The sequence below is a fragment of the Podarcis vaucheri genome (assembly GCF_965113315.1).
Source record: "Podarcis vaucheri genome assembly, chromosome: 9".
Taxonomy (NCBI): Eukaryota; Metazoa; Chordata; class Lepidosauria; order Squamata; family Lacertidae; genus Podarcis; species Podarcis vaucheri.
In genome coordinates this window covers 79,953,786-79,961,613 of record NC_138767.1, presented here as the reverse complement: position 1 = coordinate 79,961,613, position 7,828 = coordinate 79,953,786, and the positions used below count along the sequence as shown (strand labels likewise).

Below are 7,828 nucleotides of genomic sequence, written 5' to 3'. Positions count from 1 at the left end.
TCGCGCGTTGCAAACCGGATAAGCCAAGTCGTGGGCGGTGGGGGACAATTTACAAGGCATTTGTGTGGTTTCTCTTTAAATCGCCCTATCTGCGCTTGAAACCAACCGAAGAGGTGTTTCTGTTTCTTTTTCTTTTTTTTGCAAGAAGAGAACAGCTGGGTATCTGGTTCCATAAGGTGATGGTGAATATCGGTTCCCCCTTTTACAGATGAGGGGAAACATGAGTTTTCTTAAAGTTGACAGAAAGTTAGGTGCATCCTGTTCCTATCTAAATCAGCAGATGATTTTTTTGGTGGCTTGCGTAGGTGTTTTTTTGTTTTGTTTTGTTTTAATAAAATATTTTATTAAGTTTTAAAACACACAATAAAGAATAAACACACAAAATCCCCTCACCAAACAGAATAACAAACAAAACGCTAATTGTTATATTTTTAGTTTTAAAGTAATTTTTGTCAGTTATTTATACCTTAAATTAAACATTGTATTACTTTAAATTTCGACCTTATCTTACTTATAACTTAGTTTCTATATCTCACAATCAAATTACTGGAGCCATATTTTTCTAGACCATACAATTTCTTAACATTCATATAACTTATATTGTTTTTGTAAGTAGTCTTTAAATTTTTTCCAGTCCTCTTCCGTTGTTTCTTCTCCCAAATCTCGGATTCTGCCAGTCATTTCAGCCAGTTCCATATAGTCCATCAGTTGCGTCTGCCACTCTTCCAGTGTGGGCAAATCTTGTGCCTTCCAATGTTTTGCAATAAGTATTCTTGCTGCTGTGGTCGCATACATAAAAAAGGTTCTGTCCTTTTTTAACACTTTCTGGCCGACTATGCCCAAAAGGAAGGCCTCTGGTTTCTTGGTAAAGGTATATTTAAATACCTTTTTTAGCTCATTGTAAATCATTTCCCAGAAGGCCTTCACTCCTGGACAAGTCCACCAGAGGTGAAAAAATATCCCTTCAGCCTCCTTACATTTCCAGCATTTATTATCAGACAGGTGATATATCTTTGCAAGCTTGACTGGAGTCATGTACCACCTATATATCATTTTCATAATGTTTTCCTTCAAGGCATTACATGCCGTGAATTTCATTCCGGTGGTCCATAACCTTTCCCAGTCCTCAAACATAATGTTGTACCCAATATCCTGAGCCCATTTTATCATGGCTGATTTGACTGTCTCATCCAGAGTATTCCATTTAAGCAGCAAGTTATACATTCTTGAAAGTACCTTAGTCTTTGGTTCTAACAATTCTGTCTCTAACTTCGATTTTTCCACCTGGAATCCTCTCTTTTTATCCAATTTAAATACCTCTTGAATTTGAGCGTAATGTAACCAATCTCGCACCTTATTCTTTAATTTTTCCAAACTCTGCAAACTCCAATTATCTCCAATTTTTTCTATTATTTCCCAATATTTCGGCCAACCGGCCTCCATATTGAGTCTTTTTCGGGCCTTCGCCTCCATTGGTGATAACCATCTCGGGGTATTGTTTTCTAATAAGTCTTTATATTTTGTCCAGACAATAAATATTGCTTTTCTGACAATATGGTTTTTGAATCCTTTATGAACCTTAACCTTGTCGTACCACAAATATGCATGCCATCCAAAAGCATTATTAAACCCTTCCAGATCTAGGACATCAGTGTTCTCTAACAGTAACCAATCCTTCATCCAGCAGAAGGCTGCAGCTTTATAATATAACCTTAAGTCCGCTAGGGCAAACCCCCCTCTTTCTTTTGCATCAGTTAAAATCTTAAATTTTATTCTGGGCTTTTTGCCCTGCCAGACAAACTTAGAAATATCCTTCTGCCACTTTCCAAAACACTCCACTCTGTCCACAATCTGTAGGGTTTGAAACAAAAACAACATCTTTGGCAATACATTCATCTTTATAGCTGCAATTCGACCCAACAAGGAAAGTTTCAATCTTGACCAAGTTTCTAAATCCTTTTTAATTTCTAGCCAACATTTTTCATAATTATCTTTAAATAAGTTCAGGTTTTTAGCAGTCAATTTTACCCCTAGGTATTTCACCTTCTTTACAATTTTTAGGTCTGTCTCTTTCTGAAACCTCTCTGATTCCTCAGTTGTCAATTTCCCCCCCAAAACCTTGGTTTTTTGCTTGTTCAGGTTGCGTAGGTGTTTTGACCCCCGCCTCCTCCCCACCTGCTCCCTCGCCAGCCAGCCAGCCAGCCAGCCGCGCGCCCTAGCCAGAGAGCCCCGGCCGTCCCCGTCGCGCAATCGGCTGGATCTCCCTTCAGCAGGCCGTGCTCACAACTCGGCCCAGGGACCCCCCAGCAGCGGATCTCCGGCCCAGCTGAAGAATCTGGCAACAAGCCCTCTCCTCCCCAATCGCTCCGCCGAAATACGCTCCAAAACCCCCCAGATAGGCCGCCGGCCGCCAAGTCTCGTGGCGCCCTGAGCGAGGGTCTCTCCCCAACACCGCCACCTCGAACTGCGTTCTCCCGGCTACCCGAGCGAACCAGCGGCAGCTTCCTGGGCGCTCTTCCCGACTCTGCCTCCGAAGAAGAAGAAGAAACAGCCCCCGCCGAGGTGCATCCCAAAAGTTGGACAACGACGCGTCCTGGTATGGGCCCCCCCAATATTTTTTATAAGTCGGCGCCCCTGTGTCCTTATTATTATTGGAGAAATGTCGGAGGCTATGTGAGTGTGACATGGATACATCTATTTTCTTGAGCAGCTTTCAGAAGAATGGACAAGCGTCATCTTGCAATACTACTTGCAGTTGTCGTTCCTTCTCTTTTCTGGTAGTCAGTTAGTGAGCTTTCCCAATCTTTGGCTGAAGCGCTGATCACTTCAAATTTATTCCCCACCCACCCCCAAAAAGAGTCCCCCCCCCAACAAAGCCATCCCCCTCTTGCAGCCTTGCAGGAAAACAGGATTGTCCTCCTGCCTCTGGTTGCATTTAAAGGTCTCTAGGCAGCTGAAGACTTCTGCCAAACACACAGCAAGATTTCTCCATAAAGGGTAAGTGAGAGAGGAGAGGGGAAGGACTTGACATGGGAAACCCATCCTGTACAAAGCACATAGTTTTACTTGCAGTTGCACTCATTTTTGAGGGGAAATGTTAACTTGACTAAAAGGGCCTTTAAAAACTGCTTGGCAACTTTTCTTAAAAGAACTGTCAGTGAAATTCCCCTACCTGTGACAGTTTCAAAACTCCCATTTATTTTAATGAGAGAGTTTTTAAGTGTTATATACAGATACCAAATGTACTGATTTCAGTGTAAATTCCTACATAAGAATGGCCATATAGTTAAGCCAAATGGGTCAAACACCATTATACCACTATAAACTCTAGATATTTAGAATGCTAATAAAACTGATAAGATTTATCCCATCTGGTCGTCCCCCCTTTTAACCTCCCAAAATGAAGTGACTGTTAAAACAGAGCTTTGTGTCTCTGTGTGAACAGCTGCATTTGAATTTATGCATCAATAGCAGTCTCACAGCCAGTGTTGCTCAGGAATTCTGAGAAACCCAAAAAATCAGTGCAGTTTTGAAAAGTTTAGTCTTCCATCTTGATTCAAAATGGCATCCAATTGTACACCACCATCTGCTTGAAATTTGGTATAAAGTGCATGCTGAAATTTATTAATAACAAAGTCAATGCAATTGGCTACTTATTGTATCAACTTTTCCCACTTGAGTTGGAAAAAGCAATTGCTTGCACTAAATGGAGACTTTTGGATTTAAATCTGCAAAATTCATCAATCTTGGCAAGTGGTGTTTGTTCACTGTTAAATCTCGGCCTACACTGCAACACAGGGTCAATTATCACCCCCCCCCCGAGTACTTGATAACATTAAATATCCCTGCACAGTCTCTCTGGCTAGGCTAAGTGCATTCCCACCTGCAGTTATGAAAGGCTGTTTTACAAGCTACGTTTTCACTTGAGAGCCTGTTCCTGGGGGTGTGGTACAGTGGAAACAGTGGGCCATGTTCTTTTATATTGCAATTTTTATAGAGTTATAAAATCAAAATTTTATTGTCGCAACTTTTTCTTTATTTTGGGGAAAACTTATTGTTTTATGGGCGATACCAATGTTAATCATATTTGGAGCAGATCCACAGAAATCAGCTGATTTAACTGGATGTCACACTATGTTTCTGCCTCATTGGCAGATTTTAATATCAGGTCTACAGGAACTACAGCTAAGTTTCTTACTGTGAGCATTAAAACAATGTCACAGATATTAATATGAGTTGCTCTGAGAATTTTTTATTTATTAAATATGCATGTGGCACCAATACTGAAGCTTCTAGACAATTTCCAACATACAAAATGGGAAATACAATAAATACAATTTGTTATAAGTTCAATTACATGACAGCACCAATAACCCACCCCTCCACAATACAAAGCTATACATAAGAAGCTTCCCCATTGAAAATTCCACCCCCATAACAATATTAAAAGCTGTAAGCAGGAGGAAGATGTTAACTCTAAAAGCCTAAAAACTGTGCCACTGCAAAATCTAATAAAACTGATGAAATCTACTAAAAAGTATGGGAAAAGATAAATGTGTTTCTGTCTGGTGTCAAAGACTGTACAGATGGCACCAAGTGAGTTTCCCCGGGGAAAGTGATCCATAAGGTAGGGAGGCAACCACTGAAATCAACCCCACACTTTGGATTGGAAGGTGCCCTCTGATCAGGGCATCCTAAGATTATTTTAAGGTTCAGGGATGGTAATATGAGAAGAAGCATTCCTTCAGGTACTGTGGAATCCACACTCTGTAAGACTTTATAGGTTAATACTCAACATCTTGAATTAGGTCTAGAAATGCACTGGCAGAAGGATCTGTATAATAGCCAGGATGCCTGGTCCTCCTAAGTAACCTCACTACTGAATTCTAAACCAGTTGACATTTCTGGACAGTGTTTAAGGGCAGTCCCACATATAACATGTTACAGTAATCTAGCAAAGGATAGATCACTTATACAAGGTTATTCCTAGCCACATTGAGGGTCACACCTGAACCACTAGTCTAAGCTGGTGAAACACAAGGAGGCTTGCAGAGACAAAGATGGATCTATGAATACCCCCAAGCTCCAAACCTGATCCTTCAAGAGATGTGGAAGCCCCTCCAGAAATGATTGAACACCACTTAATCAAACCAAGCAACCACTCACAAACAGTGTATCTGTCTTGTCTGGATTTAGCCTCAGTTTGTTGGCTCTCATCCAGTCCATTACCATGTGGAAGCACCTGTCCCTCCCATCTACCCCTGCACCTGATGAAGAGGAAAAGAAGAAATACCGCTGTATATCATCAGTACGCTGATAACAATGCTCTCCTAAACTCCAGATAACCCACTCAGTGGTTTCATGTAGCTATTAAATAGCATGAAGGATAAGCTGAACCCCTGCGGAACCCAGTCTATGTGACTAAACACAAACGGCACACCACCACCTTCTGGGACCAACCATCCAGGTAGGAATGGAAGAATTACACAGAAGTGCTTTGAACAGCCATTCTAGAATAGTAGTAGTAGTAGTAGTAAAGGTAAAGGTACCCCTGACCATTAGGTCCAGTCGTGGCTGACTCTGGGGTTGTGGCGCTCATCTCGCTTTACTGGCCGAGGGAGCCGGCATACTGCTTCCAGGTCATGTGGTCAGCATGACTAAGCTGCTTCTGGCAAACCAGAACAGCGCACGGAAATGCCGTTTACCTTCCCGCATTACCTATTTATCTACTTGCACTTTGAGGTGCTTTTGAACTGCTAGGTTGGCAGGAGCAGGGACTGAGCAATGGGAGCTCACCCCACCGTGGGGATTCAGACCCCCGCCTTCTGATCAGCAAGTCCTAGGCTCTGTGGTTTAACCCACAGCGCCACCCGCATCCCTAGTAGTAGTAGTAGTAATAATAATAATAATAATAATAATAATAATAATAATAGTAATTTTATTATTTATACCCTACCCATCTAGCTGGGTGCCCCAGCCACCTGGGCGGCTTCCAACACACATAAAAACATAATGAAAACTTTAAAACATTAAAAACTTCCCAATTCAGGGCTGCCTTCAGATGTCTTCTAAAAGTCGTATAATGCCTTGGTCAATTATATGAAAAGCCAATAGGGTTTGTACCAATTATTAAGATAACTCATAAGCATCTGGATCAGAAAATCAGATCAAAATATCAATGTGTGTAATACAATATTCAGTTGCTACAATGCCCTCCTTGTGAAGTGTTCCAACTATGACAATTATTTAATAACCACATCACCAATTACTCCAACATCCTGCCTATTGCAAAAGAACTGCCGTATTTTTCGCTCTATAAGACGCACCAGACCACAAGACACACCTAGTTTTTGGAGGAGGAAAACAAGAAAAAAAATATTCTGAATCTCAGAAGCCAGAACAGCAAGAGGGATCGCTGCGCAGTGAAAGCAGCAATCCCTCTTGCTGTTCTGGCTTCTGGGATAGATGTGCAGCCTGCATTTGCTCCATAAGATGCACACACATTTCCCCTTACTTTTTAGGAGGGAAAAAGTGAGTCTTATAAGATCAAAAAATACGGTATATCCTAAACGAGTCCTTTCACGTATGTACAGCCCAAGGTGGTGCCTTCCTCAGGAGACTTCAGCCTGCACCAGGTGTGAACAATTTTTGGGAACTTGGAAGCTGGTCTCCAATGAAAAATTTGCTGACTATATGAAAGAACTTGGTGCGGGCTTTGCCACCAAGAAGTTGGATAGTGTTGCCAAGCCCAATGTGATCATCAATTGCAATGGAGAGGTTATAACCCACAAAGCAGAGAGCCAGTGTGGTGTAGTGGTTAAGGGCAGTGGACTCATAATCTGGTGAACCGGCTTCGCGTCTCCCCTCCTCCACATGCAGCTGCTGGGTGACCTTGGGCCAGTCACACTTCTCTCAAGTCTCTCAGCCCCACTCACCTCAAAGAGTGTTTGTTGTGGGGGAGGAAGGGAAAGGAGATTGTTAGCCGCTTTGAGACTCCTTCGGGATATCAAATCCAAACTCTTCTTCTTCTAGTTTAAAGAGCACAAGAGATTTCCTTCAGACTGGGGGGAGAGTTTGATAAGGCCACAGCAGATGACAGGAAAGTAAAGTACTGTTGTGGAAAGTAAAGGAAAGTAAAGACTGTTGTGACGTTAGACAATGAGACACTCAATCAGTTGCAAAAATAGGTTGACAAAAATACCACAATAAAAAGAAAAATAGCAGAAGGAAAGCTGGTTGTGAAATGAACGGCGTTATCTGCACCAGAGTATATGAGAAAGCAGGAAGACAGACTCCTTGCCCTGTGCAATTAATGGGACACAAAAGCAGGAGAGCCCCACAAGGCAGTTGCTTGCTTTCTCCAAAGAACTGAGACATTATCAACAGACCCATTCCAAAGAACCTTTATACAGTATCTAACCCAAAAGTATTGTGACTCTTCAATAAAGTGCTTAATGGGGGGGGGGGGCTTGGATAGTGCCAGTGTTGCTATGCAGAGAATGAAATACCACACTGTGCCAGACAAGATGTACTGGTTATGACTACTGAAGTTGCCCGATACATTCAACCACTATAACTCCAACACATTGTCCAAGGCCACTTCCATGATGAGCCCACTGAGAAACAAAGGAAGCATACAAATGCAAAACAAAACAAACAAAAACAAAGTCACTGCCGATTATCTCTGGATCTAATAAAGAAAAACAGGCCTGGGGAATTTGCATAGAGAAAAACAACATTCGCTTCAATCTAACAGTGTTGTGGGTCCAGCTGGAAGAGCTGGTTTTCAAAATGGCATTCTTTTTAATAACAAAGAAAAGGTATGCCT

At 41.9% G+C, this 7,828-nt stretch overlaps 1 pseudogene across 1 annotated transcript; it reads left to right on the top strand.

Moving 5' to 3' along the window:
• Positions 1–6,585: 6,585 nt before the first annotated feature.
• LOC309541059 (fatty acid-binding protein, adipocyte pseudogene) lies at positions 6,586–7,372 on the top strand (annotated as a pseudogene). The gene is made up of 2 exons: positions 6,586–6,803; positions 7,033–7,372. The product of its transcript is annotated as a fatty acid-binding protein, adipocyte pseudogene (transcript).
• Positions 7,373–7,828: the final 456 nt, after the last annotated feature.